This window comes from Benincasa hispida, chromosome 9 (assembly GCF_027475165.1).
Source record: "Benincasa hispida cultivar pf3 chromosome 9, pf3_genome.v1.1, whole genome shotgun sequence".
NCBI lineage: Eukaryota > Viridiplantae > Streptophyta > Magnoliopsida > Cucurbitales > Cucurbitaceae > Benincasa > Benincasa hispida.
The window spans coordinates 75,622,465-75,633,868 of NC_143486.1; positions in this window are offsets into that span (position 1 = coordinate 75,622,465).

The window sequence follows — 11,404 nt, forward strand, 5'->3', positions numbered from 1 at the left end:
TTTACAACCCTCCCATTACGTCGAGGTTCCCTCAACACTTGAGGTGGATTTGACCTACTAGATGAACCTACTCAACAACTTTTGTTGAGGTAATAGGCTCTTCAACAACTCTTGTTGAGGTAAAGGCTCTTCAACAACTCTTGTTGAAGATTCAGTAGTTTCTTTAGAAAGCTCATTCAAGACAATTTTACTTCTAGTTCTGTGTTCCCTTATGTGGTCCTCCTCAAGAAAAGTAGCATTTGTTGATACAAATAATTTGTTTTCTTTAGGATCATAGAAATAACCACCTCTCGTTTCCTTGAGGTAGCCTATAAATAGGCATAACCTTGAACGTGGTTCCAGTTTTTTAGGGTTAGCCTCAAGCACATGTGTTGGGCAGCCCTATATTCTAAAATGACGTAAACAAGCTTTATGACCATTCCATAATTCTAGAGGTGTTTTAACAATACTTTTAGAGAAAACGCAATTCAGGATATAAGCTGCAGTCGCCATTGCATAACCCCAAAACGAGTTAGGTAAGGAAACGTAACTCATCATAGATCAAACCATGTCCAACATGGTTCGATTTATCCTCTCTGATACACTATTTTGCTGAGGTGTACCAGATGCTGAGAGTTGGGAAACTATTCCATGTTTTATCAAATAGTTCTAGAAAGATGAATCAAAAAACTCTCCACCTCGATCAGATAGAAGTGTTTTAATCATTCTATTTAATGCGTTTTCAACTCTAGCCTTGAATTCTTTGAACTTTTCAAAGTACTCATACTTCTGTTGCATTAAATAAACATACCCATATCTAGAATAATCATCAGTGAGAGTGATGAAATATTCATAACGTCTCTTGGCTCTTACATTCATTGAACCATAAAGGTCTGAATGCACTAGCTCTAGAGCTTTTTGGCCCTATGACCTTTTCCCATAAAAGACCTTTTTGTCCTTTTGCCTTGAAGGCATGACTCACACACAGGCAAAGAATTTTCTTCTAACTTGCTTAGAAGTCCATTCTTCACCAACCTCTCAATCCTATTGAGATTAATGTGTCTTAATCTTAGGTGCCAAAGATGTGCGCTTTCTTTAGGAGAAATTCTAAGTCGCTTATTTTGAGTTATGAAAATTTTGGACATCTCTGTGTTGTGGAGGGAATTTGTTGCTAACGGCCTTAGCACATATAAATTATTTTCCAGTTGAGCAGAGCATATATCAACACCATTCTTAGTAATAAATACTTTATTATAAGAAAAATTGAGTTGATATTTACATTCTGATAGACACTTTACAGACACTAAGTTCTTTTTTAAATAATGAACAACAAATATATCATTCAAAATGAGAAATTTGTTCTGTAAAGTTAACTGAAGACCTCCCGCTACCACAGTTGAGACATCGTGTCCGGTTCCAACTCGCATCGTCATCTTACCAGCACCAAGCTGTTGCTAGGAACTAATTCCCTGAAATGAAGAACAAGCATGGTTAGTGGCATCAGAGTTAGTAATCCAAGAAGAATCATCATTCTCCACTAAACAAGTCTCCAAAACAAGCAAACCATTACCTTATTTGGCCTTCTTCTTCTCTGCCAACTATCCGGGGCGGTTTCTCTTCTAATGCCCATCCTGGTTGCATTGAAAACATTTTTCCTTGTCAACCTTCACTGGTTGTCTACCCCTTGGAGCAGCTACTTGTGGGTTAACATGTGCCTTCCCCTTACCACCCTTATTCTTCTTCCACTTTCTGGTGCTAGAAAAAGAAGGTGCAGACTTAGTTCCAGAGGTCGAACATTTGTGGAACTTTTTAGATGATGAAACTATTCGGGTTGATGCCCTAAATCTCGTAGGGTCCTGTAGTTTGTAAACACGTGTATGAATAAACATTTGTGATGTAATAATATGAGATATTTTATTCACTACTGTCTATGAAATATGAGATATTTTAGTTGCATTAACTACAAACCAATAAACTAAGATCCCTGGTTATCGTTATAACTTAAGCATGTATGTGGAGACATACAAGTGGATCGTGCCTTAAATGATGGCCTAAATAGTCTGTAGTATATGGATAAAGGACGAAAAACCTTATTCTGGTAACACTACAGATATGACCCGCTTTGTAGATATTACAAGTGTTGTAAAGTGCTACAAATGGTTTGATCCTGACCATTCATGTGGAGATAAGCGAGTGAAGGTATTCTATACAAAAGAGTTTGTATAAGACCAGACCATGAAATTTTTAGTCTTGTTATATAACGCCGTTCATGACAGAGACTTTCATGATGACCATAGGTAACATGCTCTTAATCTTGAGTGAGTTGGGAACTCCTGCCTATGAGGGTGGTCCTTTGATTTTCATGGGTGCGAGTGGCCAGATTGCCTACTCAAACCTACTACTTTGGGGATTCATCTGATTGGGAAGTTGGGAACTCAGCTACACAAGACAAAATTCACTCTTTCCCTAAAGCAGGGGTAAGTAGATAAATTGCTTCCTTAAGGGCTGATTACGGGGCTTGAATAATGTGGCACCACACCTTCTCATGGCTCAAGAAGTGTTCACTTATATTAGGACTATGATGTATTGTTCATTAAAAGAATCATTGGTACTTAAGGAGTTAGATGTAACTACAGGGGCAAAACGGTAAATTGGCCTAGCTATACTTACGAGCGATTTGTGAATGGTCATCGTACTGTTGATTGGTTATATCCAATGGACATATAAATATATCTATAGTGCGAAGAGTGCAGCTGTCGGTCTTTAGTAGAATGTCTGACAGTTAACGGATGGGGGATATCATGATTAAAGAGTTTAATAAGTTATTCACGTACCGTTGGAGCTTCAAGCTATAGGTCCATAAGGTCCCCTTGGTAGCTCAATGGATTAAAGTTGAGAATAAGTTTTTTGGTTAGTTTGGAGTGTTCAAATTAACAAGAGGGAATTTGATTATATATGCTATAATTAAGTTGATTCAATTATATGTGATATAATTGATATGATGTATTAGATACACTAAATGGAAGAATTAATATAAAAATGATTTATATTAAATGCTATAAAGGAGAAAAGAACTATGGTTTAAATATTACATATAATGTGATATTAAAACTATAAGTTATATATATAATATGATAAATTAGTTATTATATTTATTTATAACAAAACAATTATAAGATAATTGTTGGTTGGTTATTATTTTCTCCTTTAATCGTGTTTGAGTGGGTAGTTACTATCATTTTTAATAACTAATGAATAAAAGTGAAAATGTTTCACTTTTTTAATGATTGCATCACATTCAATTTAGTGAAAGAAAGAGCTATACGATAGCCTTTGAGAGAGTGAACGACGAGGAATCGAGTTTACTAGATGACAGCTTCACGTTTACTAGACGATCGAGTACCCTGTCTATACGATAGACTTAGACATTCTCCCACTTACTCGATCGTTGAGTTCCTCCTTCCCTCTACTAAATCCACACAGAGCCCACATCTTTTGGATTCTTACACTGAGAATACCAAGGCAACCGAATGGTAGTGTCGAGTGTTTCTGTTCGAGGGTCGAGGATCGAGTCTTACTCGATTGGGTTCGAGGATCTGACAGTTCGTGAGTTACACTGGTTGTTCGTTGCGTTCGTGCTTGTGATCGAGTTTGCTTGGATGCTAGACAGGTGTTGATCAAGGGAATACACAAAGAAGAATTCTTTAAGGTATGTCACTCGATTCTAGTTGGTTTTAAAAAGATAGCATGTTGTAATTTACTCGATAAAGCATAACTGTTTCTGTTTGTTTGTAAATGTATCGTTCTTCACAATGGGTTTGGAATGATCTTGCTTCCACTCAACAATTCTCCTATTTAAGAGTTCCTTCAGAAAAAACATTCGCTTCACCCTTCTTCTCCTTTCTTTTCAACAAGGATCGAAAGTCTACAGCTCGTTAAGTGGAGTAGTAAGGTTGTAGTCAATCCCGTTCAGAATAGTATTGCTACGGAAGTGAAGGAAGCCATCTAGTAAAGATCCCAGAATAATGCTAACCTGGCTGGCCTCATCGATGCTCGTCCCGTTCATCTCAGCCACGTTAAAATGGATCATCATGTTGAGAATATGTCCCTAACAGATGACCCCTCTTGCATCCGCAAGTTAAATATGTACTTGAGAGCGTCGTGCCTAAGTTGTATGCAGGGACTCCATGATCTTGCGTGCACTGATCATGGGCTCATGCTTCTTGGCCAAAACTTCATTAAGGCTGGCCAAGATGTATGCTTGGGCCTTCTCATTCGCCCTTGTCCATCACTCGTATGCTTCTCAAACATTTCGAGGAGCAGTAGGAGCTGGAATGTGAGGACACTCTTCCATCGGGATGAATCGGAGATTATCGACGATTAAAATTGTGTTTATTGTATTTTTCCAATTAGCGTAGTTCTCGCCAGTTAGTTTGTCGGTGGCAAGTAAGCTTGGAGTCGCAATAGCCACAATAAAATATGCTGAAACAGAACAAACGTAATTAAGTCTACTTGCATTAAACCACTTTTAGAAAACCAATAATGTTTTAGCAAAATAGTCTAGTGTACCCTAAGTTACATCTATTTTGCAATGATGTTTCAGCGAGTCAGGAAAAAGCCACCATAGGGTGATCAAATGCCCCTTCACTGAAATAAAACATTCTCAACCATTAGACAAAAAACTCTTAACTGAATCTAATAATCACCATTGTTTGGTCCAGAATTTGTTAACATCCTTAACAATTCTATGTGTAACCCCTCATTTTAGGTCATAGAGTCTTGCCTTAATGAGCCAACCTTAGTGGAAAAACTGATTAGGACAAGAGACTAAAGCAACCCTATCCATTTCTGGAGATCAAATAAAGAGTTATGTAAAACTGCCATCCTTTAAGGGAACACCCACGATGCCACGAGGCAATACATAAAACTTTATCCAACCTAATGAAAGAGACCGAGGGATATGTTGTCATACGTCTTGCTCCCACTTACAATGAACACTCTCTCCATTCACCTTGGTATTGACCTACCCAAATGCCACATGTAGATGGAAACCCTTGATGCCTCGAGGCCGAGGATAGATCTCACGGTGTGAACTTTTAGGGAGATACGTGTCGAGGTTAAAGTAAAGTATCATACACTCCATTTTCTCCCACTGAGTGTTCTACCTAGGGTTCATTAACTTAGAAAATTCGGCTACCGATTTTATCTAAGTGGTTTGTTTAATTTGCTAAAAAATAACACTTGTTTTTTATGATTAAAAACCTTTGATTCAAGTCTTATTAAACTCTTTAACAAACTTTCATCAAATTTGTGTGCATGTAACAAATCTATCTGATTCACCTTTCCAGATAGGGATATGACGTTTCTATCGACTTAAATACCCCAACCTAGCCAGAACCAGCCTTAGATAAAAGTTCCTTATAGATACATTTATCACATATTAAATCTTTTATTATGAATCAATTTAATCCTATTAGACCAATTTAAAAGATTAAATTTAGATTTCCAATCTTATTAGAAACATGATCTTAGGTCTATCTCAATCAAATTTTTAAAACACTTTTAAAAAATGATTAAAGCCTAAGGTTTGCATGCAACTCTTTATTATTGATTTTAATTCTAATTTCATTTATTATAACACTTATAAGAAATGAAACAATTAAAATCAACCAATATTGCAAGCTAGACTTATATAAGTTATTTATAACAATTATAAATTAATCTAAGGTAGTGTCATGCTTATGCAATGTTCATTCATTACTAATATATAACTGTTATGTAAACAAGTAATGAATTAAATTATAGCATACATTCCATACAAACATTCAACTTTATATTATAACACTTATAATATAAATGATGCATGGATTTGCCATAATGCATGCATACATGTATTATAACTCTTATATTATATGATGCATGAGCATGATTTATGTAATTTAAATCATGCATATTAATATATTATAACACTTATAATATAAAATGACACATGAAATTAAATGCATAACCTATGGTGGGTTTTAAAACTATTTGACATACATTATAACATATAAAATAAACATACATCATATGCATATTTAATTAAAGTTGATGGACCGGGATAAATAATGTCAAAACAGGAAATTAAAAAGCTAAACTATTACACAAGTTGAGTCCACCGATTTCAAACAAATGAACCGGGTCTTGAACCGCTCGCCTTAGACCCCTCCACCAAGAACCCTTGCAGCTTGATCATGTAGCAAACTCTTGATCGTCGAGTAACATGCGTCGAGTATAGACAATCGTGTAAATGCGATCATGTAGCTTTTGACTATGCGATGAGCATGAAAGTCTACATGATTGTGCAGCATATATCGAGTAGCGCATACCATATGATCTTGTAGCTAAAGACTACGCAATGATCATGATAGTCTACATGATCGTTTGGCACGCATGTCTTGCGTCGAGCATCAACCAACACAACACAAACGTATGGCAAACTTTATACGATCGCGTAGCATTAGCTATGCAATCATTTAGCAAATGCTACATAATCATGTAAAAAAAAATCTACACAAACGCATAACAAAATATAAACGATCGTTTAGCTCTAGCTACACGATGCGACCACCGTTTCGTCTTCTCCATCGAAACGCAATGCAACCTTTCTTCTGAAGCTTCACGAACGACTAAACCAAACGAATACAGACTCAATTGCAAGTTTAATGCCCAAAAAACGTAAGGGCCCTTACAAATTTAACTTTTGTAATTTCAAAAGAAAGCCATAAACAAAGATTACTACCCCGAAATATCCATCAACAACCATCCATATACATTTAACAATTAAATGCAATGCAGAAACAAAAACCCACCAAAACTATAAACGATTTCAATACAGAAATAGAATTTGTAATCAGAACTACAACCCAACTCTAATACCAATTGAAGGAACTCGTTTGAAAGAGATCATTGAGCGGAAGCGGATCGTCCAAATTTCATTTAGATTGAAAACACGAATTACAGCAAACATACAAATTATGCATTCTAAGTAAAATTACATCATACTTTTTAAACAAGAAATAGGTTCAAGAGATTATACCTTGAAGAACATTTCTTCTCGTAAAACCCTTGAGCTGTCACGAACTCTACAAACAGCAATAGAACTTGAAGACCCACTTCAAGAAAAACACGAACCAAAATAGAAAACATGACCACTTGGAACCTTCGGTATACTCGGGAAAAGAATCCAGAAGTTGTGGACTCTGACTATTTTGGTTAGGAAGGATTTTGAGTTTTGAGGAGGAAGAAGATTGAGGAAGAACACTATTGTATAGAAAGCTTCTCAATCGTGTAGTGTATCAGCCTATCGTATAAACTCTTATTTTTCGTGCAGACTTGTTAGGAAAAAAAAAACTTATTTTCATTTATCTCATTTGCCATAAAAAAATACTTAACCACCCACTAAGACGGTTGGAGAGAAAAAAAGGATTATTATTAAAAAAAAAATAATAAATAATATAAATAAATATGATAACCAACTTATCATATTATATTTATAACCTATACTTTTAATATTGCATTATATACAATATAAACTATAGTTCTTTTTCTCTATTTTATGACATTTAATATAAATCACATTTATATTAAAATTAACAAATATTGACTCTCATTCAAATATTTATTTCCTCCAATTAAACTATAATTAAATACATTATAACAATTATATAATATATAATCGAATAACCCTCTTATTAATTTGACAATTCAAATTAACCCAAAAACTGATTCTCAACTAAATTCTTTTGAGCTACTAAGGGGACCTTATAGACCTGTAGCTTGAAGCTCCAACTGTACATGAATAATTAATTAAACTCTTTAATTATATTATCTACCATCTATTAACTGTTGGACACTCCATTAAAGACCGACAACTGCACTCTTCGCACTACAGATATATTTCTGTGTCCATTGGATATAACCACTCAACAGTACGATGACCCTTCACAAATTGCTTGTAAATACAGTTAGGCCAAATTACTATTTTTCCCCTGTTGTTACATCCAACTCCTTAAGTACACTGATTCCTCTAATAAATAATAGATCATCGTTCTATTATGACTAAACCCCTCTCGGGCCAGGAGAGGATGTGGCACCACATTGTTCAAGACCCGGAATCAGCCCTTGAGGGAGCAATTTATCTACTTACCCTTGCTTTGAGAAAGGAGTGAATTCTATCTTGTGTAGCTGAGTTCGCAGCTTCCCAATCAGATGAATTCTCAAAATGGTAGGCTTGTCTAATCGGCGATCTAGCCACTCTCACCCATACAAATCAAAGAACCGCCCTCATAGGCAATAGTTCACAACTCACTCAAGATTAAGGTCATGTTACCTATGGTCATCTTGGTGAAATGAAAGTCTCTATTATGTACGTGTTATATAATGAGACAAAACATTTTGTGATCCGATCTTATACAAACTCCTTTGTTTAGAATATCCCTACTCGCATGTCTAATACATGAATGATAAGGATCAGATCATTTGTAGCACTTTAAAATATTTGTAACACGTATAAAGCGGGCCATACTCGATGTGTCACCAGGATAAGGTACCCAACCTTATACATATACTACAGACCATTTAGGTTATCGCTTAAACATATCCACCTGTATGTCTCCACATACATGTTCAGGTTACATTGATAACATTGGATGTTAGTTTATTAGTTTGTGGTTAATGCAACTAAAATATCACATATTTTATAGACAAAGTGAATAAAAATATCATATATTATTAATCACATAAAAGTTTGTTCATACAAGGTTTACAAACTATATGTCCCTACGAGATTTAGGACATCAACCCCAACAACTTATCCTCAACAAAACTTTGTAGTAGAAAGAAAGCATCAACACATTCTCAACGTTGCTCGAGCTCTGTTTTTTGAATCTCGTGTTCCACTGTCCTTTTGGGGAGAATCAATGTAGTGTTTCTCATCAATAGGACACCATCCAAGCTACACAACTGGACATCTCCCTTTCAGGTACTCACTGGTTCCATACCAGATTATCTAATGATGAGAGTCTTTGTTTCTCTATGTTTTGCATCTACATTGGCTCAAGGAAGATAAATTCCAACCAAGGGTTATACAAGCTGTTTTTGTTGGCTATCCTTCGGGTATGAAAGCATACAAATTTTATGACATTGAACATAAAAGGTTCTTTTACTCAAGGGGTGTCGTTTTTCATGAAGAAGTATTTCCCTTTCATAAAATCTCAGACAATGGAAATATAGTTGATTCATTTCTTGGGATTGTTTTTCTTAAACCTTTGTAGACACTACAGATTTGTCCTTCACAAAACAAGACAGAAACAACCCAACCACATCAAACTATGTTATCAACAGTGATGATAATTCTCCAGCTTATCACTTCATACCAACTCCTGACCCATACCTTTCACCACAAACCACCACATCATCTCAAGCCATTGAATCTTCCAACACAGTATCACCTCATTTTCAGTCTCAGTCTTCTCCCTCACAGACCTTTCAAATATCTTCCCAAATTATCCTTGAAAATCCATCAAATCCATCTATACATCCTTTACCAAAAAAATCCAACAGAGTCTCTAAGCCACCCTCATACTTACAAGCTTACCAATGCAATTTACTTACCATGTCACCATGCCCAAAAGTCTCTACCAAATATTCCATTGATCAATATCTTTCTTATCACAAGCTTTCACCTCAACATAGAAATTTTACTCTACAAATTTCTACTACTTAAGAGCCGACTTTTTATCATGAGGCTATCAAATTTGATCCTTGGAGAAAAGCAATGGAAACAGAGTTACATGCTATGGAAGCTAATCACACTTGGAGTATTGTACCTTTACTAAAAGGAAAAAATTCTTTGGATATTGTTGGATTTATAAGATCAAACGTTAGGCAGATGGATCCATTGAAAGATATAAGACAAGACTTATAGCTCAAGGCTACACTCAACAAGAAGGTCGTGATTATTTTGAGACTTTTTCTCTAGTTGCTAAAATGGTCATGGTCAAGACTATTCTCACTATTGCAGTTTCAAAACAATGGTCACTTCTTCAACTTGATGTCAACAATGTCTTCTTACATGGTGATTTGTTTAAGAAAGTATACATGGATCTACCTCTCGGATACAAGTCTCTTGTTCCAATTTAGGGGGAGAAAATGGTCTGCAAGCTTCACAAGTCCATATATGGACTAAAACAAGCTTCAATGCAGTGATTTGCTAAATTCTCTACTCTTCTCTTATCTTTAGGTTTTAAGTAGTTCAAAGTTGATTATTCTTTCTTCATTCGAGGTAAAGATGAACTTTTCTTGCTCTCCTTGTTTATGTGGATAACATAATAATAACCGGGGCAAGCTACATTCATGTTGAACATCTCAATGTTGCTCTAAATGAAGCTTTCAAATTGAAAGACTTAGGTTCCTTGAAGTTTTTCCTTGGTCTTGAACTAGCTCATTCTCAATTAGGCATTTTCTTGTCTAAAAAACGTTATGTCTTACAACTTATTGAAGATTCTGGTTTACTTCGAGCTAAGTCAACCAATCTATTGATGGTTCCACATACAAAGTTAAAACATGATGATAATGATTGAAGGAGTAATCTAACATGCAGCGAAATAAATCATAATCAATAAACACTCTAACTGCTCTTAATTTGAGTTTTAAACATGCTATTTAAGTAAACTTCAAAGTAGGTTTGAAGCAAACATTACCTTTGAAGACTTTATCCATGAATTCAATAGTAATACTCCAAGATTGAGCTTGAAACTTCAACAAGACCTACCAAGATCTTCTCTACAAAGCTCAAGAAGAAATATGTGGTGGAAACACTCAAATCTAGTTGAATTGGAGGGGATTTTGATGGGTTTGAGAGGGTTGTTAGTTTCCCAACTTTTCAGTCAAAATTCCAAAAATTCTTCTTCTATTTCTAGGCATGAAGTATGAATATATATACTAAAACATGCAGGATCATAAGGTTGTATGAAATGCAGCTCCTACTTGGAATATTTGATGGAAATTAGTGAGTTACCACTTAAAGAGATAGTGGATTTTTTCCAAAATTGGAAAAATCCACTTTCTCTTTAATTTTGTTTTTAAAAATCAATTTTCCTAATATTTATTTTTGTTTTAAATAAAACTATTTTATTTAAATTTTGTTTTTATAAAACTAATTATATTTTAATTAAACCTTTTTAATTAATAGAAAAATTAATTTAATATCTTAATATTAAATTAATAAAAAACCAATTCCTCCAATATGACTCAATTTCATATTTAAATATTAATTGATTCTCCAATTTCGTTTAATTTTATTTAAATTAAATATTTTTCAATTGTATCAAATACAAAAAATTAAAAACCCTAATAATTGAATTTGAACATTTCAAATTCATAA